The sequence below is a fragment of the Budorcas taxicolor genome, chromosome 25 (assembly GCF_023091745.1).
Source record: "Budorcas taxicolor isolate Tak-1 chromosome 25, Takin1.1, whole genome shotgun sequence".
In the NCBI taxonomy this organism is placed as follows: domain Eukaryota; kingdom Metazoa; phylum Chordata; class Mammalia; order Artiodactyla; family Bovidae; genus Budorcas; species Budorcas taxicolor.
Genome location: NC_068934.1, coordinates 40094080 through 40116622, shown reverse-complemented (window position 1 = coordinate 40116622; position 22543 = coordinate 40094080). Strand labels below are relative to the sequence as shown.

Here is a 22543-nt window from a genome sequence, read left to right as displayed (position 1 = left end):
TCTTTACCAGTCCTGAAATCAGTCATCTCTTTAAGAATCCATGGATTGTCTGGTGTGAAATATATTTAGAGGCTATGTGTTAGGCTTCAGGATAGTCACCGTTAAATCAAGTTGTCATTGCTTCTAGGCTTTTCAATGGTCAGAGTCAGGAAACATAGATTTTCCTTAAAAAAACAAAAAAGGAATATGACTGGCTGTACAAACTTATGCTTTCAATTCAAGATTTAAGACAGCAGGGTTTTACTTAAGCTTCTTCATTTTATGTGTGAATCTCTCTTCTCTAACCATTGAAAATTTTACTTCAGAACAATATTAGCTTTAGTTACTGACTTGCTTTTACCTGTAAAATACATACGATACTGTCACAGTAACAGAAGCAATATCAGCAACAAAAAGTTGTTGAATATAGTTTCAGATTTCTTTCCTTTTCTGCTTTTGGGTTTCTTTCACTTTTGTTTTGGATGGGCAGTATTTTTGTCTTTGTCCTTAGAAGATATTCCACTCTGAATGTACAGTCATAATTCTGAATTTTAAAGCCACTTAAGTAATGTTTTGTTATGTGCAACTGGCCACCAACTTGATACAATTAAGACTTATTAGTCTTTGCTCTCAATTTTGACACATATAATTACCTATTTTTTGATTCTGCAACACATTTGCATGGTTGCAAATCAAAGTATAAAACAAGAAAAATCTCACTTTCCTGCCCCTCATCTGTAAATTATATTTCAGTAGCTTATGGCTTATTCTTGTACTTTTGAAAAATGAAAATAAACATAGATGTGTATGTAGAAGCAACAAACTATAAGAATTTTTTTGGATCTTCTTCTTTTTAAAAGTAAATACACAGTGTACCTTGAAGTCACCCATTGCACTCCTCCCTCCATCCACATTATACCCACGTGTTGGGATGCCCTGTGCCTTATTTCACGTGCCCCTGTGGATGATCACTTCTGGTATCTTGCTGATATTTTGCTTTAAAAAAATTATTTTATTTATTTTAATTTGAGGATAATTTCTTTACAATTTTGTGATGGTTTATGCCATACATCGACATGAATCTGTCACAGGAGCACATGTGTCCCCCTACCCTGAAACAACCCCCCTCCTTCCTCTCCACTCTATCCCTCTGGATTGTTGCAGAGCACTGCTTTGGGTGCCCCGCTTTATGCACTGGACTTGTACTTGTCATCTCTTTTACATTATGGTAATACACATGCTTCAGTGCTATTCTCTCAAATCATCCCACCTTCACCTTCTCTCACAGAATCCAAAAGTCTGTTCTTTACATCTGTGTCTCTTTTACTGACCTGCATGTAGGATGGTTGTTACCATCATTCTAAATTCCATATATATGCATTAGTAAATAGTATTTGTGTTTCTCTTTCTGACTTACTTTGCTCTGTATAATAGGCTCCAGTTTCATCCACCTCATTAGAATTGACTCAAATGCATTCCATTTTTTTTTAAGTTGAGTCATATTCCATTGTGTATATATACTACAACTTCCTTATCCATTCATCTGCTAATGACAGTCTGGGTGGCTTCTGTATCCTAGCTATTGTAAATAATGCTGCAGTGAACACTGAGGTTCATGTGTCTCTTTCAATTCTGGTTTCCTTGGGGTTTCTGCCGAGCAATGGGATTGCTGGGTTGTATGGCAGTTCTATTTCCAGTTTTTAAAGGAATCTCCACCCTGTTCTCCATAGTGGCGGTACCAGCTTGCATTCCCACCAACAGCATACAAGGGTTCCCTTTTCTCCACACCCTCTCCAGCATTTATTGCTTGTAGACTTTTTGATGACAGCCATTCTGAATGGAGTGAGATGATACCTCATTGTGGTTTTGATTTGCATTTCTCTAATAATGAGTGATGTTGAGTATCTTTTCATGTGTTTATTAGCCATCTGTATGAGTTCTTTGGAGAAGTGTCTGTTTAGTTCTTTTGCCCACTTTTTGATTGGGTTGTTCATTTTTCTGATATTGAGCTGCATGAGCTGCTTGTATATTTTGGAGATTAATTCTTTGTTAGTTGTTTAAGTTGCTATTATTTTCTCCCATTCTGAAGGCTGTCTTTTCATCTTGCTTATAGTTTCCTTCATTGTGCAAAAGCTTTTAAGTTTAATTAGGTCCCATTTGTTTATCTTTGTTTTTATTTCCATTACTCTGGGAGATGGATTATAGAGGATCTTGCTGTGACTTATGTCAGAGAGTGTTCTGCCTATATTTTCCTCTAAGAGTTTTATTGTTCTGGTCTTACATTTAGATCTTTAATCCATTTTGAGTTTATTTTTGTGTATGGTGTTAGATAGTGTTCTAGTTTCATTCTTTTACTCATGGTTGCCCAGTTTTCCCAGCACCACTTGTTGAAGAGTTTGTCTTTTCTCCATTGTATATTCTTGCCTTCTTTGTCAAAGATAAGGTGTCCATGGGTGCTCAGATTTATCTCTGGGCTTTCTATTTTGTTCCATTGATCTATATTTCTGTCCTTGTGACAGTACAATACGGTCTTGATGACTGTAGCTCTGTAGTAGAGCCTGAAGTCAGGCAGGTTGATTCTTCCAGTTCCATTCTTCTTTCTCAAGATAGCTTTGGCTACTTGGATTTTTTTTTTTTTTTTGCATTTTCATACAAATTGTCAAATTATTTTTTCTAGTTCTGTGGGAAATACCACTGGTAGTTTGATAGGGATTGTGTTGAATCTATAGATTGCTTTGGGTAGTATACTCATTTTCACTCATTTTCACTATACTGATTCTTCCAGTCCATGAACATGGTATGTTTCTCCATTTATTTGTGTTATCTTTGATTTCTTTCATCAATGTTTCATGGTTTTCTTTAGGTAAATTTATTGTTATGTTATTTATTCAATTTATTGTTATCTCTTGTTTCTTTAGGTAAATTTATTGCTAAATATTTGGGTGCCCACAACACTACTACTATTCAGCATAGTTTTGGAAGTCCTAGCCACAGCAGTCAGAGAATAAAAAGAAAGAAAAGGAATCCAGATTGGAAAAGAAGTGAAACTCTGACTGCAGATGACATGATCCTCTCCATAGAAAACCTTAAAGACACCACCAGAAAATTACTAGAGCTAATCAATGAATATGGTAAAGGGAGAAGGAAATGGCAACCCACTCCAGTACTCTTGCCTGGAAAATCCTATGAATGGAGGAGCCTGCTAGGCTGCAGTCCGTGGGGTCGCTAAGAGTCGCACACTACTGAGCGACTTCACTTTCCCTTTTCACTTTCATGCATTGGAGAAGGAAATGGCAACCCACTCCAGTGTTCTTGCCTGGAGAATCCCAGCGACGGGGGAGCCTGGTGGGCTACAGTCCCTGGGACTGTGCAGAGTCGGACACGACTGAAGCGACTTAGCAGCAGCAGCAGGATGTAAAATGAATAAACAGAAATCCCTTGCATTCCTATACACCAACAATGAAAAATCAGAAACAGAAATTAAAGAAACAAACCCATTCACCATTGCAATGAAGAGTAAAATAGTTAGGAATAAATTGGCCTAAAGATATTCTATTTTTAAAAACAATGTGCACTGAAACATGTATAATATCATATAAGAAACGAATCGCCAGTCCAGGTTCGATACAGAATGCTTGGGGCTGGTGCACTGGGATGACCCAGAGGGATGGTATGGGGAGGGAGGTGGGAGGGGGGTTCAAAATGGGGAACATGTACACACACTGGGCAGATTCATGTTGATGTGTGGCATAACCAATAAAATATTGTAAAGTATAAAAAATAAATAAATAAAAAAATAAAAACAATGTCCAGTAGATAGCTTGTACAGTTGGCTTTTTATATTTTCATCAGTGTATTGTTTTATAAATCCATAGAAGTAAAACTGCTGTGTTACATTATGAGAGAAATGCAAATCAAAACCACAGTGAGGTACCACTTCACACCAGTCAGAATGTCTGCAATCCAAAAATCTGCAAGCAATAAATGCTGGAGAGGGTGTGGAGAAAAGGGAATCCTCCTACACTGTTGGTGGGAATGCAAACTAGTACAGCCACTATGGAGAACAGTGTGGAGATTCCTTAAAAAATTGCAAATAGAACTGCCTTATGACACAGCAATCCCACTGCTGGGCATACACACCGAGGAAACCAGAATTGAAAGAGACACATGTACCCCAATGTTCATCACAGCACTGTTTATAATAGCCAGGACATGGAAACAAACTAGATGTCCATCAGCAGATGAATGGATAAGAAAGCTGTGGTACATATACAAAATGGAGTATTACTCAGCCATTAAAAAGAATACATTTGAATCAGTTCTAATGAGGTGGATGAAATGAGCCAATTATACAGAGTGAAGTAAGCCAGAAAGAAAAACACCAATACAGTATACTAACACATATATATGGAATTTAGAAAGATGGCAATGATGACCCTGTATGCGAGACAGCAAAAGAGACACAGATGTGTAGAGCAGACTTTTGGACTCTGAGGGAGAGGGAGAGGGTGGGATGATTTGGGAGAATGGCATTGAAACATGTATACTATCATGTAAGAAACAAATCGATAGCCTATGTCTGATGCAGGATACAGGATGCTTGGGGCTGGTGCACAGGGATGACCCAGAGAGATGTTATGGGGAGGGAGGTGGGAGGGGGTTTCATGTTTGGGAATGCATGTACACCTGTGGTGGATTCATGTCAATGTATGGCAAAACCAATACAGTATTGTAAAGTAAAATAAAGTAAAAATAAAAATTTAAAAAAAAACTGCTGAGTTAAAGCGTATAAATGTGTGTCATTTATTAGATGCTGTTGTATTCCCCCTGTTGTAATTTAACATCAAAACTTAAATTAAACAATATGCAAAAATGAGGATTAAGACACAGTGCCCCATCTATACACACCTGGCAATCAGGCCAGGCTCCTTTCGTTGGACCCAAGGGACAGGCCTGGATAGATCTCATGCAGGAATGGACCCTGGGAGTCTTGGAAGGAGTCATAAAACACTGTCATCTTTACTTTGGCTGCAGTAACAGTTTGCAGGTAGCCCTATTCATCTCAGGCTGAGCAGGAGATTTGAGTGGTTTTGTCTTCTTTGATTGAAAAGATACTTCAAAATTATTTTTTTGTATGTTTGGTTTGGCGGACAAAAACTTTAAGGCATGGACCCTACTGGGGGATTACATAAGAAATATATCCATTCATCTTCAGCAAATTGACATTATTAAACTAGTTGGTTTATATGTCCCTGGTGATCTTCCTTTATAAACAGAAAGAAAAATAACATGTTTAGTATGCATTCAGTCACTTTATATCAATCAACTTGAATTAAATCCCTCCCCGTCCCCACTGCACTCCCAACTCTAGGCCAGAAATAAAAACAGGCATAGACTGAAGGCTATGGTGGAGATAGCCACAGCCATATACTCTGTAGTGGAGATTTGGCTTCCATTATATTTTTTCTGGAAGAAAAGAATAGTGGCTAACATTAAAATCAGTAGATTGTATATAAATATCCAAACTTCTGATTCTCTTGAAAACATGGCCAAGTGGCCTGCATTCCAGCATGGGTGAAGTGGAGGAAAGGCTTCTCCCAGTGGTAAGGCCGGTACTGTCCATGGTCCAGCATGGCTGCCTAATTCTTGAATCATTTCTCTCGCCTCCGTAGCCATGAGTTTGTGAGGACTAGACTGTTAGCTTGCCTAAGATAAAGACCACTTGTGTCTTGATCAACTTTGACTTTGAAGCATCTAATCCAGATCCCAGCACACAGGTGTTCCTTGTAGGTTTGTTGAATGATATGAAATATCTTGTGGATACATTTGATATTTCTTCCAATTCTGAAACCGTGCAATTGAAATACCACTCTGCTCTAAACTTTTGATTCAGGCTGGCATCATAGGTGCACCTAATATCTGCCATCTGACCCACTACCTAATGCCAGTTGTATGTCCCTGGGCTGCCCTTGAAGGCTTTACTTTGCCATTTGACTGCTTTTCCTCCTAGCAATCAGCTCTCCAATGAGGACAGCAATGTGCATCTCATGAAGTGACTGGAAGATCACATGATATCACGAAAGTCTAGCATGGTCTCTAATATTCATTTTTATGATGTTCTTAGCAGTTTTTTCTCCAATTTGGCAAGTTTCCCATGCTCTTAGATGTCCATGCCATTCACTTTGGTTTTCCAACCAAGCCTCAAGGAAGAGATTACAGTAGAATTCTCTGTATTCTGAGAATTTTCAACGTCTACTCCCCAAGGACACTGATGGAGGTAAACATTTTCGAGAAGTTTGCATTTTTATCAGATCAATCAATGGCCTAGGGAATGATTAGTCATTCAGAGCATATATAACTAGACATTTTTGGTCTTCACTACATGCTAAGAACCGAATTTTCCCTGAGTACTTGGAGCCAGGAAAGAAGCATGAAGTGGCTTGGGCTCATCGTATTGGTGTCCCTCTCAGAGTGCATAGTCGTGTAAGTATAGGGACTCTAAGTGGCATCATCTTCCTTTCTGGGATGTTTCTTTTCATCTGATTATTCTTCCACCCATCAGGGTTAGATGGAAAAAGAATATTTCCCTGACAGTTTTAAAGTTTAACTCTTACTTATTGATAAGTACCTTGCTATAGGGACTGTGGGTCCCAAGGGTCATGGCGTAGAGTTGCATGGTTGCACAACTCTTGGGGCCCAGACATGTAACCTATTGAAAATGGAACTCCTTGCAATTGTTCAGTGCACAGCCTATGCAGATGTAGGTGTGGTCCTGTGGAATGGCACTTTTCTGCAGTTTTTTCTAGAACTCTTCTCTGTTCTCTCTCTATTTCAGTGTGTATTTGTGTGTCTGCATCTCTGTATCTCTCTCATTTATCTCCCCATCTCTTTGGAAGTCTCTGTGCCTACAGATAACTCTGTTGTTTTTCCTTACTTTTAATTTTTCAATTTTAACTCTTCCTTGCTCTTGAACCTCTTAATGTTCCTAATATTTTCCCTATCTCCTGGATTCTTCTCTCAACCCTCTCTTCTCTTTCAACATGGAGAAAGATTGGGAGAGCTACTTATACATGGTTTTACATCTGACAAGAAGTGTGACTACAGCCAACTCACAAAATTCCTGTATTTCAAATTCCTCCCCTGGAAAAAGAGTATAATAACCCCCCTTCTACCTCCTTCCCTGAGCTTCTATGAGAAGGATACAGTGGGGTTGCAACAGCAGGGCTAGTGGCTGTCATTGTTGAGACTTCCTATTTATCAGGCACCTTATATCCATCACTTCACTATCCTCAAGATATTCTATTTGGAGGGTGGGAATTATTACATTCCACCATTTTACCGAGGGGGAGACAGACCCCACATGGGCACATGGCTTATCCAACATTACAGAACAGAACCTGTATTCAAACCTATGTCTTTGCCATGGGATATGCATAAAATTCTGATAACAAGGCAACTCATAAAAATGACTGGAAAATACACTGTGCCATTACAATGACAGTTATACGTAATGACAGTTATACCTTAACACTGACAGATAATTGTAGCTTCTTCTTTGTTTTCTTTGTCAAATGCTCAGTGAACGAATACCTCTAACAAAAGTGAAGACCATGTGAAAAACCCTCAGTTTTAAAAAAATTGCTGAACAGTTTTCTGAAGGAATGTACTTATAGACTGTACCGGATTTCTTCTCGTGGCTCAAATATAACCACTCACCCCCTGAGGAACACCATGGATGTGAGTATTTTGGGAAGAAGGTGCTTCACAGCGCCCCCTGGTGCTTTAGCCTAGCACCAGGGCTCATCTGGAGGTGCTTGGTGGATGCTGGGGTTGGGGTTCCTACAGGAGGCAGACACCTTGGAAATCAGGGACCCCAACCAGAGGAGAAGGCACTCTCATCTTCAACTCTTGGTCTGTGGTGACTGGGCCCAGCAATTACCAGGTGGCAGGTAAACATCCATTTCTGTGTCAAAGATGTGTCATTAGTTTGAGGGCGATTCTTCCTTCTGAACTAAGTAAGCCACTCAGTTACAGATAAGGAGTGAACCATCACTGATCAAAAGGTAGAACCAACTGCAAAGCAATTGTGAATCCCGAGGCAAAGGAATTCAGTTTCCACAGATGCAAGAACCATAGCAGTAAAAAGTTACCGAACCTGTATTCTGTGTAAGGCCATCAGAATCTAACACAGTGGTTACTGTTTTTAGATTAGAAAAAGGACTTATTTTGTCTTCAAGAATTCCCATGCCAGCCTGAGAGATAGGCAAAGAGTAAATACATGTCATGAGAGGGTCACATGTGGTGTTGATTGGATGTGGTCTGAGTTTAGAGGGAGTAGCTGAAGTTGATCAAGAAGGACTCCTGGAGAAGGGGGTGCTAAGGCTGGATTTGAAGAGACTATGGAGCTTCTCAAATGAAGGCCCCAGGATTTCCCTGGGTGTCCAGTGGTCCTGGAGTTTCAGGGGTTGTGACTCTGGGCTTCCAGTGCAGGAGGTACCACTTCAATGCTTGGTAAGACTAAATACCCTGCATACCATGTAGCACAGAAAAAAAATCAAATGCAGGCACCTCTGTGACAAAAGGCTGTGAGGTGCACAGTGGTTAGAAAGTGATCTCAAGAGATATGTGACACCCAGAGGGAGGCATCAGTGTGGGAATAGAGGGTAGCCAGTTCTGCACTAACCCACTCCTTCCTTCTCCCTGTAGATGCTCTATGTGGGTAACATCACCATGGAACAACCCCTCAGGAATTCCAGGTTGTCTTTTACACAGGCTCATCAGACTTGTGAGTGCCCTCCGTCTTTTGCCCCAGTCCAGTCTGTTGTGAGTACAGACACCTCATACCCGGACCATCCTTCACTTGCCCTGCTGCCTTGGTTTCCACACTTGAGACCTGATGACACTCGTCTCTTGTGTCCACAGCTACACACGTTATGTTCAGACATCTCGAGTCTTCCACCTTCTGGACTACCCAAAAGACCTTCGGCATTGCCTATGGTTCTGGAAGGATGAAGGGATTTCTTGCTTATGACACCGTTCGGGTAATGTGTAAACAGAAGCTGAGTCAGGACTCTCTAAGGAGTGACCATGGCTTGCAAAACAGACGCAGGACCATCTGGCAGGACCCTTCCTAGCCTAACTCCGATAGATATTGACCATCTTACACACAGAATCCGGTCCCTGGGGAGGCAGTGCCTGTGGTTACACCTGAGCAAACAGATTAGCTAACCCAGAGAATAGCTTGAGGTATGGACTTGCAGCTCCTCTGCCCATGAGCAGTTCAAGGTTCATTTTGCTGGGAGCAAGAAAAGGGGAAAAACACCCACTTTTATATTCACAGACTGTTCCAGGCACTTTCATGTAATAACTGGTTTAATCCTGCAACAACCTCACACAGCAGGTGGTCTGATTAGCTCATGAGACATATGAGGAAACTGAGGTGCAGACAGCAAGGGCCTTGCTGAGGTTATGCCTGTGGTAAGTGGTAGAACTTAGCTGGCTTTTCAGGACTGAAGTTGCTGTGGGGTATTTGGGGACAGGATAAAGCTGATCTGGGAACCCTGGGGGGCAGTCAAAGGCTTCAGGTATCCAGAGTGAGAAACTGGAAGTCAGAATTGTCAGGGGGCCTGATGAATGAGTTCTCACTCTAAAGGACCCTTGAGAATCTAATAAACCTATGGCCTGCCACCCCAAAGTACTTGAATAGTTACCCTCTCTGTCTCATACACACTCAAAGAAACATACATATTCCCAAAAGTGAATTCCCCAGGCAGTAATTTCATAGATTCCAGCAAGCATGATTGTGTTCTTGGCTTCTGTCTTCCTGGACAGATGCAGAATCCTCAGTACATTACAGAGAATGCAGTCCATTCCTGTCATTAGGTGATAGGGATGCCAAAGAGAAGGCTATCTTGCTCTCGATCATTTCGTCCACAAGGTGGCACCAATGGGTCCTGGCCTGACTCTTGGTTGCTCCACCTGGACAGAAGCCACAAGGCCAATTTGACTCACTCTGTTCAGTTCAGTCGCTCAGTCGTGCCTGACTCTTTGTGACCCCATGAATTGCAGCACACCAGGACTCCCTGTCCATCACCATCTCCTGGAGTTCACTCAGACTCACGTCCATCAAGTCGGCGATGCCATCCAGCCATCTCATCCTGGGTCATCCCCTTCTCCTCCTGCCCCCAATCCCTCCCAGCATCAGAGTCTTTCCAATGAGTCAACTCTTCACATGAGGTGGCCAAAGTACTGGAGCTTCAGCTTTAACATCATTCCTTCCAAAGAAATCCAAAGGTTTATCTCCTTCAGAATGGACTGGTTGTATCTCCTTGTGGTCCAAGGGACTCTCAAGAGTCTTCTCCAACACCACAGTTCAAAACCATCAATTCTTCGGCGCTCAGCCTTCCTCACAGTCCAACTCTCACATCCATACATGACCACAGGAAAAACCATAGCCTTGATAGACAGACCTTAGTGGGCAAAGTAATGTCTCTGCTTTTGAATATACTGTCTAGGTTGGTCATAACTTTTCTTCCAAGGAGTAAGTGTCTTTTAATTTCATGGCTGGAGCGATCATCTGCAGTGATTTTGGAGGCCCCCAAAATAGTCTGACACTGTTTCTACTGTTTCCCCATCTATTTCCCATGAAGTGATGGGACCAGATGCCATGATCTTTATTTTCTGAATGTTGAGCTTTAAGCCAACTGTTTCACTCTCCTCTTTCACTTTCATCAAGAGGCTTTTTAGCTCCTCTTCCCTTTCTGCCTTAAGGGTGGTGTCATCTGCATATCTGAGGTGATTGATATTTCTCCGGGCACTCTTGATTCCAGCTTGTGTTTCTTCCAGCCCAGCGTTTCTCATGATGTACTCTGCATAGAAGTTAAATAAGCAGGGTGACAGTATACAGCCTTGACGTACTCCTTTTCCTATTTGGAACCAGTCTGTTGTTCCATGTCCAGTTCTAACTGTTGCTTCCTGACCTGCATACAGATTTCTCAAGAGGTAGGTCAGGTGGTGTGGTATTCCCATCTCTTTCAGAATTTTCCACAGTTTATTGTGATCTACACAGTCAAAGGCTTTGGCGTAGTCAATAAAGCGGAAATAGATGTTTTTCCAGAACCCTCTTGCTTTTTGACTCACTCAGGTGGTGTTTTTGAGAGGGGCAGATGTTTTAAAATTCACAGCCTCTCACAAATGGAACCCAAATTCCCCTCCCAGCTTGGTCTAACCATCTGAGGTCCACCAAAGATACAGCCCAGCCTCAATTCTTCTCTGAGGATCTAATGGCAATGCACCCCAGCCCAGTCCTAGCCCCACTTCACGTATCTGTAAGTGGAACACTCTTCTCTCCCACAGACTGGGGACCTTGTAAGCACACTGACCAGCCATTGTCTAAGCATGGCAGAATCTGGGTTTGAGGGTGTACCTTTTGATGGTGTCTTGGCCTTGAACTACCCCAACATATCCTTCTCTGGAGCCATTCCCATCTTTGACAAACTGAAGAATCAAGGGGCCATTTCTGAGCCTGTTTTTGCCTTCTACTTGAGTAAGTAAGTCTGAGATGGACAATCCCTTTCTCCAAATTAGCTGTAAGATGCTTTCAGTTGCACGAAAATTACAGAACACTTGATAAAGAAGTATCCTGAGAGATAATCTAACCCAGGATAACTAGGGCCCCAGGGCCCTACCTGGCATCACCGCTGGTTTTTATAAATAATGTTTTATTGGAACACATTCCTGCTCCTGGGCTCAAGAGCAATAACTTGGTCCAGGGGGGTGAGTGAGGAGGGATGTTAATGGAAGGCAACAAGAAACAAGTTGAAGGAAAGGCATTAGGATTTGCTTATGAATTTGAGGGCTTCCCTGGTGGCTCAGAGGTTAAAGCATCTGCCTCCAATGCGGGAGACCTGGGTTCGATCCCTGGGTCGAGAAGATCCCCTGGAGAAGGAAATGGCAACCCACTCCAGTATTCTTGCCTGGAGAATCCCATGAACTGAGGGGCCTGGTAGGTTGCAGTCCATGGGGTCACAAAGAGTTGGACACGACTGAGTGACTTTACTTACTTACTGACTTTACTTATGAATTTGATAAGGAAGGAAGGAGAACAATGGTGATATCTTTCCTTCCTCATAAGCATTTCACTGGGAGCCCAGGACCAGCTACCCAATTTGTGGAGCCAGTGAGAAATGAAAGTGTGGGACACAAAAGTGTGGGACCCACAGTTCAAGAAATATTAGGCATTTCAAGACAGGGAGAGCAGAGGTGGGGTCCCTTCTGAGTGTGGGGCCCTTTGGACAGTAGAGGTCACAGGCCAGTGGAGCCAACTCTGGGTGACCTGAACCCACATTTTTAGCACTCCCAGGGTTTGACTTTCCTGAAAAATGACAAGCCAGACAAAGGGAAAGCAAAAACTCTTCAGCACCCTGTGATCTGAGGGTTTCTGAGCACACAGGTAGTAGGAGGTCCTGGGCCTCTTCAGAAGACATAGTGGGTGGAGCCCAGCCATGTGACTCAGCTTCTAACCTCCTCTGTGCCACTCATTCGCCTGTTACTGACTTCAGTCTGGTTCTCAATTGCTCCTAGCCTCGATTTCTGCATCTGTAAATGGAGACCTTATTAGGGCCTTGATGGGTAGACAAGCACAAACACAAGCTCTCCAACCGTGCTGTTGTTACTGTCCTCCAAAGATCTCCCCCTCTTTTCTCTCTACAGATGCAGGGGAAGGGCAGTGTGGTGATGTTTTGTGGGGTGGACAAAGCCTACTACCAGGGAGCGCTCAACTGGGTACCATTGATCCAAGCGGGAGACTGGCCTGTACACATGGACCGGTAAGCCTCCCCTTCTGAGGGTCAGCCTGAGTGATGCTCCACATCTGTACATGGACACAGGCAGACACACATACAATGGATTCTCAGACACATAGTGACATAGACATATACACCACCCACAACGACAGAGACAGACACACAGACACATGGAAACACACAAGCAGACACATATAAACAGAGACACATATAAACATGCATAGCTAGTCAGAGACACAAAAGCACAATTAGAGACACATACAAACACATATACAAACAAACACATAAACACATAGATACACAACCAACCCATGGGTTCATAATCCCCAGGCCTTCTGACCAGGGCTCTGACCAGGATCCTAAAAGGGTCCGGAGAGGCCTGTGCAGCTGGGAGAGGGCTGCACCCACTGCCCTGTGAGGTGTGGAGCATGGTTAGAGGACTCTACAGTGTGGTAAACAGAGGATCAGGGAAGATTACACCAGCCTGAACAGAGTTATAAGATGACCAACTGTCCAGGGCTACCTGGGACCAAGGAAGTTCTCAGTACAGATAAATGTCAGTTTAAAAACAGGGAAAGTCCTCAGCAAATGGGGAAAGCTGGTCTCCTTAGGGAGCAGCTACCCAGCAGTGGAGAGAGGTTGGCTGCAGTCTTAAGACTTGAAAGCAACTAATAAAAAAGACACCTCACATACCTGGGCACACAGTGGGACAGGGGCTATAACTGAGAATCAGTAAGGTGGGATCCAGGAGTGACCTGAGGACAAGAGGCATAATTGATAGGATTCTGTGTGATATCCTCAGACAAAAGCTCACCTGTCCTTTGGAGTTTCTATGGGTTAGTCATGTATTTCCTGGCCAGGGTCTCAGGGTCTGAGCTGGTTGTAGGAGCAGTGCTGGCAGACACCTTCTCCCGGAGGAGCCCCTCTCTCCCACCACTATTGAAAGCTTGTTGTGGAATCACGATGCTGGGATTCTTGGCCCCAAAGGAGTAGAATCAATCCGGGGCCAGAGACAAGGCTTGATCACTCAGAGCTTTTGTGTAATAAAGTTTTATTAAAGTATAAAGAAGATAGAGAAATCCTCTGACATAGACATCAGAAGGAGGCAGAAAGAGTATCCCCATGCTAGTCTTTAGCTGGATGTTATATAGTCACTAGCAGTCTGTTAATGAAAGAAAGGAATGTCTTAAAACTCAGAATTGCACCAGGCCCCTCACCCATTAGATGCATTTTGTGATAATCTTGGCACCAAATGGTTCATCTTGGGCCATAAAATGATTAACTTGAATCTTGAAGAAAGGCAGATCACCATACAAATAGTTTCATTTACATAGATTAGAGGAACAATATCTGAGTACAACATACTGGTTTGTCAAGTAGGTTCTGAGCCAAGAGGTAGAACCAACTTGAAGACAGAGTTTGGGGTAAAAGCATAGTACATTAGCATAGCTTAAGATATACATTTCCATAAGAAAAAGGCATTGGTTATCTCTAGGTTTGAGAATAGTTAACTTCAGGTGAAACCAGGTGTCATGGCAACACAGAATTTTAAGAGAAACCTCCTTTTAAATTTGTATAGAGAAGGAAAAAATATCGCTAGTTTGTTTCCTCCTGCCACTTAAGAGAGAGAAAAATGTCTGATACTTGCAGGCTATTTCCTCCATTTGGAGACCCCTGGCCTTCCTGCCTGTTACCCTCTCACTATGAGAATCTGCCACCCCTGCGAATCTCCATCTTCACTCTGCGATTTGACCCATTATTAGTTCCCCACCAGATACAACTCTCTGGGTGTTTCTCATTCATTATTCTCACAGTCTTCATTCACTCACTGAACAGACAAACATTTGGCATCCACGGTGTGCCAGACACTTTAGGGAGGCAATGAGAATAAAACTCGCCCTCACATCTAAGAAGGCAGATGCACAAGAAATGACACACACACATACTGAATTGTGACTTTGGTACATGCTAGACATGAGAGGCACCCTACTCCAGTACTCTTGTGCCGGGGTCCAGCCCCCGCAGGATCCAGGGGAACCTGAAGGAAAAACGGCGTCGGCGGATGATTTAGAGAGAGAGATAAGGAAAGAATATTGTAGATAAGAAAATAGAGGAGAGACAGAGGCTGATATTCCTTGGTTTACATAGAAAGCCAATAAAACTTCAAGACAAGAAGTTTGCCCTGTTCACGGAGGCCACAGGTGCCTTCCCGGTCTCCCAAGGGAGTGAAGACGCAGAACGTCTTCCCATTCAGGTCTTAGAAACCTGGGCAGATAAGTGAACGCAGGGAGCCTCTATGCTCCAAGGGATCAGCCTGAAAAAAGAAAGTAAGAGAGAAAAAAGAGAAAAAAGAAAAACACGGGGTGACCAAGCTTCTTCAAGCGAGGCCCATTGTTTTTATTTTCAAAAGGGTCTTTTATACCTTTACTTGTACATAGAGGGAAATGAAAGATGCAAAGTCATACAGAGTCAGCCCAAACATTACATCTGTTTTGTCTTTATCGAAACCAGGATTTTTCTGCAAACCTTTCCCATAAACAATATTGTGTACATTATCTTCTGGCCTTGGAGGCCTGTGAACATTTTATGATCCTCTTTTGATAAAGGCTTCTCAACCAGAAAACTTATTTTCCCTTGAAATGTTTTTTTCTTATATTTCTAATCTATGTCAGCCTCAGAAAGTATTAAACAAGTTACATTTCTCACAGAGTAAAGGTGCAGTAAGTTACAAGAAAGAACCAATTAGCTCAGAAGTCTGATATGGTTAATTTCAAGGCTACACTTGTTTTTTTTACTTTCCAACTATGTTAACTAATGTACTCCCAGGTGCACAGTGGATAAGAGATATGGGAACTTAGCAACAAGCATTGGCCAAATAATGAAATCCTACATTAACACTACTCTAATAACTTTTAACTCTTTGAAAGGCTCTATGTTTTAAGCTTTCCATGCCTCTCACATTTGGGAGGATGTAAATAATCATATGCGTAGCTGCAAGAGTCTGGATATATCTGCCAAGCAAACTAAAATGCTAACAGAGGGGTTTTGATTTGAAATATTTTTCTGATGTCCAGAAGATTTATTAGCTATAGCCCTAAGTTAATTTTTTCCAGAGAAAGGTGGTCAGGAATAGACCCCTGTTAATGTCAGAGGAGTTGGTGAAAGTCATGAAATAGTAAAACAGACAGATTCTGGTTTTGAGGGCAGATGCTCGAGAAAGCCTAGGGAGCCCATTGAGTTCTGAAGCCTTGCTTAACAGTTCTCTTCCACATGACCTTGTCATGGGTGGGATCTCCTGTGGTGGCTCCCGGCACTCTTGCCTGGAAAATCCCATGGATGGAGGAGCAGTCCATGGGGTTGCAAAGAGTCAGACATGACTGAATGACTTCACTTTCATGCATTGGAGAAAGAAATGGCAACCCACTCCAGTGTTCTTGCCTGGAGAATCCCAGGGATGGGGGAGCCTGATGGGCTGCCGTCTATGGGGTCGCACAGAGTCAGACATGACTGAAGCGACTTAGCAGCAGCAGCAGCAGACATGAGATAGGGTCTACAGAAAGTGACCAAGGCAGGAGACTGATAAACACCGAGGGAAAGACTTCCCTGAATCATTGACAATTAAGCTGGAATCTGGAAGATGAGAAGAAATTTGCTAGTCAAAGGGGAGGGGACTCTTCTAGGAAGGAAGACCAGCTTGTGTCAAGATACCAAAGTTGCTGGTGTATTCAAGTACTGCATTCAAAGATGTCAAGGAAGGTGCCATGTCAAGAGCAAAGTAAAAGAGTCAGTGCAAAAGATGGAGGGCTGTTTAGAAGACAGTCGGGAAGGGGGGCAGCTCTGGGGAGACTCAGAGTGACCTTGATGCCCGCTTTGTCACACTGTCTCTCAGCATCTCCATGAAAAGAAAGATCATTGTTTGTTCTGGCGGCTGCGAGGCCCTTGTGGATAGCGGGTCATCACTGGTCATTGGCCCAAGAAGACTGGTCAATAACATCCAGAGGTGCATCGGCACCATGCCACGGGGTTCTGAGGTGAAGGGTCATGTCCCAGGGTTACTCCCAGTCTCCACACACAACAAGGACCTCCAGGGCCAACCTCTCTCTCTAACAGCACTACATTTCATGTTTTGCAGTCAGTACCCTGCCCTCTACTATCTTCACTATCAACAGCATCAAATACCAGGTGCCAGCTCAGGCTTACATCCTCAAGGCGAGGGGAGAACGCTGAGGGGTGAACGCTGAGGGGTGGTTCTCAAATAGGAACTTGCAGGAACCCCTGGACTGCTGCTGGGATGAAGGCACCCTCTGCAGGCCATCTCGCACTATTGCAGATGCTGCTGAGCCTTGTTGCTGGGCCAGAGCCTTCCACAAGACGAACCACTTGGGAGTAAAAGGCCGTCTGGGACACTAATCATCCTGAAATAAATTTGGAGATGCCACACCATGCTGGCATGGTGGGAGTCACGAGGAGAGGGGAACACTATGGTCCTCAGTCCCCAAAGAGCTTCAATTCAATCTGAAACCTCAGATACATGAACATGAAAGTCATCTCTAGTGGTCATTGAAATAGGCCATGTGAAAAGGAGAATGACTGGGGACACTCCCAGTGTGCTCTCCCACCATAGAGGTTAGCAGTCTCCCTTCCCTTCTCACAGTTTTCCTCGTTTGGATGATAAGTTATATGGTCACCCCAGTTCTCAGATGCATCTTCCCCTAGCTCTGGCTGGGTGACCCCTTTGTGAGCCAGGCTACCCGATCCCTCTGTGGGGAGGCTGGATGCTAATGTGAATAAAGGGTGCACAGTGACTGCTCAGCCCTGGCACAGGGTGGAGGCTTCATGTCAGTTCCCTGTGGGAGTTCAGAGCTGGCTGATGAGCTCAAAGAAGACTTTGAGGAAGGGAGGGAATTTCAGGAATTCTTGGAATGCGGAATGAAGCAGGGCAAAGACTAATAGAGTTTTGCCAAGAAAATGCACTGGTCATAGCAAACACCCTCTTCCAACAACACAAGAGAAGACTCTACACATGGACATCACCAGATGGTCAACACCGAAATCAGATTGATTATATTCTTTGCAGCCAAAGATGGAGAAGATCTATACAGTCAACAAAAACAAGACTGGGAGCTGACTGTGGCTCAGATCATGAACTCCTTATTGCCAAATTCAGACTTAAATTGAAGAAAGTAGGGAAAACTGCTAGACCATTCAGGTATGACCTAAATCAAATCCCTTATGATTATACAGTGGAAGTGAGTAATAGATTTAAGGGTCTAGATCTGATAGATAGAGTGCCTGATGAACTATGGAATGAGGTTGGTGACATTGTACAGGAGACAGGGATCAAGACCATACCCATGGAAAAGAAATGCAAAAAAGCAAAATGGCTGTCTGGGGAGGCCTTTCAAATAGCTGCGAAAAGAAGAGAGGTGAAAAGCAAAGGAGAAAAGGAAAGATATATGCATCTGAATGCAGAGCTCCTAAGAATAGCAAGAGGAGATAAGAAAACCTTCTTCAGCAATCAATGCAAAGAAATAGAGGAAAACAACAGAATGGGAAAGACCAGAGATCTCTTCAAGAAAATTAGAGATACCAAGGGAACATTTCATGCAAAGATGGGCTCGATAAAGGACAGAAATGGTATGGATCTAACAGAAGTAGAAGATATTAAGAAGAGGTGGCAAGAATACATGGAAGAACTGTACAAAAAAGATCTTAACGATCCAGATAATCATGATAATGTGATCACTAATCTAGAGCCAGACATCTTGGAATGTGAAGTCAAGTGGGCCTGAGAAAGCATCAGTATGAACAAAGCTAGTGGAGGTGATGGAATTCCAGTTGAGCTGTTTCAAATCCTGAAAGATGATGCTGTGAAAGTGCTGCACTCAATATGCCAGCAAGTTTGGAAAACTCAGCAGTGGCCACAGGACTAGAAAATGTCAGTTTTGATTCCAATCCCAAAGAAAGGCAATGCCAAAGAATGCTCACACTACTGCACAATTGCACTCATCTCACATGCTAGTAAAGTAATGCTCAAAATTCTCCAAGCCAGGCTTCAGCAATACATGAACCATGAACTCCCTGATGTTCAAGCTGGTTTTAGAAAAGGCAGAGGAACCAGAGATCAAATTGCCAACATCCACTGGATAATGGAAAGAGGAAGAGAGTTTTAGAAAAACATCTATTTCTGCTTTATTGACTATGCCAAAGCCTTTGACTGTGTGGATCACAATAAGCTGTGGAAAATTCTGAAAGAGATGGGAATACCAGACCACCTGACCTGCCTCTTGAGAAATCTGTATGCAGGTCAGGAAGCAATAGTTAGAACAGGACCTGGAACAACAGACTGGTTCCAAATAGGAAAAGGAGTACGTCAAGACTGTATACTGTCACCCTGCTTATTTAACTTATATGCAGAGGACATCATGAGAAACGCTGGGCTGGAAGAAACACAAGCTGGAATCAAGATTGCCGGGAGAAATATCAATCACCTCAGATATGCAGATGACACCACCCTTAAGGCAGAAAGGGAAGAGGAGCTAAAAAGCCTCTTGATGAAAGTGAAAGAGGAGAGTGAAACAGTTGGCTTAAAGCTCAACATTCAGAAAACGAAGATCATGGCCTCCGGTCCCATCACTTCATGGGAAATAGATGGGGAATCAATAGAAACAGTGTCAGACTATTTTTTGGGGCTCCAAAATCACTGCAGATGGTGACTGTAGCCATGAAATTAAAAGACGCTTACTCCTTGGAGGAAAAGTTATGATCAACCTAGATAGTATATTCAAAAGCAGAGACATTACTTTGCCTACTAAGGTCCGCCTAGTCAAGGCTATGGTTTTTCCTGTGGTCATGTATGGATGTGAGAGTTGGACTGTGAAGAAGGCTGAGTGCTGAAGAATTGATGCGTTTGAACTGTGGTGTTGGAGAAGACTCTTGAGAGTCCCTTGGACTGCAAGGAGATCCAACCAGTCCATTCTGAAGGAGATCAACCCTGAGATTTCTTTGGAAGGAATGATGCTAAAGCTGAAACTCCAGTACTTTGGCCACCTCATGTGAAGAGTTGACTCATTGGAAAAGACTCTGATGTTGGGAGAGATTGGGGGCAGGAGGAGAAGGGGACGACAGAGGATGAGATGGCTGGATGGCATCACGGACTCGATGGACGTGAGTCTGGGTGAACTCTGGGACATGGTGATGGACAGGGAGGTCTGGCATGCTGCGATCCATGGGGTCGCAAAGAGTCGGACACGACTGAGAGACTGAACTGAACTGAACTGAACTGAAAACTGTAAACTCATGGAGCCATATGGAGGGTGGCTTGTTTCTAGGCAAAACTGCACTGGATTCCATGCAAATGGTATCCCAACGTGCTCTGCACCGGGGCACTGGGGACTTACTCGGGGTGATGAGGGCTATGGACTGACCAGTGGGGATGGGGAACCAGAGTACATTACCCAACCAAGCCTGGAGTAGCCCAAGAGGGTGAAGGAAGCTTCCCAGAGTTCCTAAGTTAGTCTTCAAGTGTTGTGGGCACTGCTCTATTTAAGATGGATAACCAATAACGAGTTACTGTGTACCATGGGGAACTCCGCTTAATTACATGACAACCTGGATGTGAGGGGTATTTTTGGGACCAGTTTACGTGGATACATATGGTTGAGTCCGTTTACTGTCTATCTGAATCTCAGAATATTGTTAATCAGCTATACTCCAATACAAAATAAAGTTTCTTAATAAAGTATGGATTGTGGGGATGCATAAGGAGAATCAGCCTTCTCTGCAGAGAAAACAAGGAGCAGGAGTCATAAAGAAATAAACAGGGAGAGAGGAGAACTATGGACACTCTTTTTCTTTTGTAAAATGTTTATTGAAGTGTGGCTAATCTTCAGTGTAGCGTTAAGTTCTGCTGCACAGCAATGTGACTCAGTTATAAGCATACAGAGATATATATTCTTTTTCTTATTCTTTTTCGTGTGGTTTATGACTGGATATTTAATATATTTCCTTATGCTCTTCAGTAGGACTTTGTTCTTTATCATTCCTCTGTATCCCCAACTTCCAGTCCTTCGCTCCCCCATACCCTTCCTCATGGCAACCTCATGTATTGGCCCTTTTCAGTCGTGGATGAACTCTCATATCCCCTGCTAATGAGAAAATCCCTTGATACTTACCAAAAGAGGGAAACAAAACCAAGAGATGTGCTGGGTCTGGATATTTGTGGGAGTCGCACGTAAGGGCTCAGGCTGACTGGTGTGTGTCTCTGACTCCCCCAAGATTCTAGAGGCCACTGCTATACCACCTTTAAAGAGAACACAGTGAGGACATCTAGAGAGACCTGGATCCTGGGTGACGTCTTCCTGAGGCTGTATTTCTCAGTCTTTGATTGAGGAAATGACAGGATTGGCCTGGCACAGGCAGTATAAATGCCTGGAGTGGTTCAGGCATCAGTAAGGCTGCTCTAAGCAAACACTAAATCATACTTAGGGTACTCCTGCCCAGGATGCTTGTGAACTGTATTTGTTGTTCTGAACACCCTATTCTCATTAAAGAATAAAGGGTTTCACTCATAATGGTGCTGAAACAAACAGGTGCCTCTGTTTGTGTCTGGGAGGTGTACAATGACTGGGAAGGGTCTAAAACAAAGTCTGAATCACAGTTGAGAGGAGCCCACCTCCACCTGGCTTCAAGGAAAGAGGAGACTCATTGAAATGATTCTGGGAATCCAGGACACAAGACTCAGAGCAAATGCAAAGATCTCTGTGACTGGACCCAAGAAATCAGAAGGCATCAGTTCTCTATTTCACACCCTCACTGTTTCATTTCCTCTTCTCTGATGGTCTGAGCCTGACAACTTTCTTCCTTAGGTCTTCTACACCTAGTGAGGGAGTCCAAGCTACCTGCCCTAGGGTTTTAAATCCTGAAGGCATCTCCAATAAGGAAAGAAAAGATTGAAGACATTAGAGTTCAAGGGTGTTCTCTGAATGACCCAACTCAGATCACAAGTACAGTCCTAGATCAGCCATCCTGGCAGGGCCATGGGGTCCTATGATTGGCTTTACATGGTCTTGTGGCCCTGACCCAGCAGCACACATGATTGTCAATTTCCTCCAGAACTACATGACTGAAGCTGGGGAGAGGCAGCCCCAAAGAAAGCGACTGGGAGATAGTCTAGGCCATGGAAGAGTTTGTGATGACCCAAAACTCCACCACCTCCTCATTCAGAGGAATTATAAGGGGTAATGAAAAAGACTCTCTTCATCCCATCTCAGATGAACTTATCACTGGCCTTCACCTCCAGGGGAGTTTGGGTGAGGTACTTCATGGAGAGCTGGTTCCCTTTTGTCCCACACCCAGTCACCAGCTCTCTGCCACATATGCCTGCTCTGTCCTTTACAGTCCTACTTGGTAAGTGGTGGCCCCAGTGGATCCCTGAGCCATCCCCCTCCTCCAGGGCCTAGAATGCCCCTTCCTTGGCCTCCAGTGCTGCTGGGGAGAATGCAATGCATGTATCGGGAGACTCAGGGTACACAGAGCCTTCAGCCTTTCTGATCTTCTCCATGGGTGGGGCTACAAACTGTTTGCTTGGAGCTGCCATGGTTAGGCACATTTTTAGTGGAAGCATTCATTCTTTCCACCTAGAGGCCCTCAGTTGATGCCTCAGCTGAGACAGCAGGGGTCAGAGGTTGATTTCCTTTCAGATTGACTGGTTTGATTTCCTTGTTGCGTGAGGGACTCTCAAGTATCTCCTCAAGCACCAC

General features: G+C 43.5%; 1 pseudogene; it reads left to right on the top strand.

The window, feature by feature from the left end:
* Positions 1-6409: 6409 nt before the first annotated feature.
* LOC128069154 (pregnancy-associated glycoprotein 1-like) lies at positions 6410-21208 on the top strand (annotated as a pseudogene).
* Positions 21209-22543: the final 1335 nt, after the last annotated feature.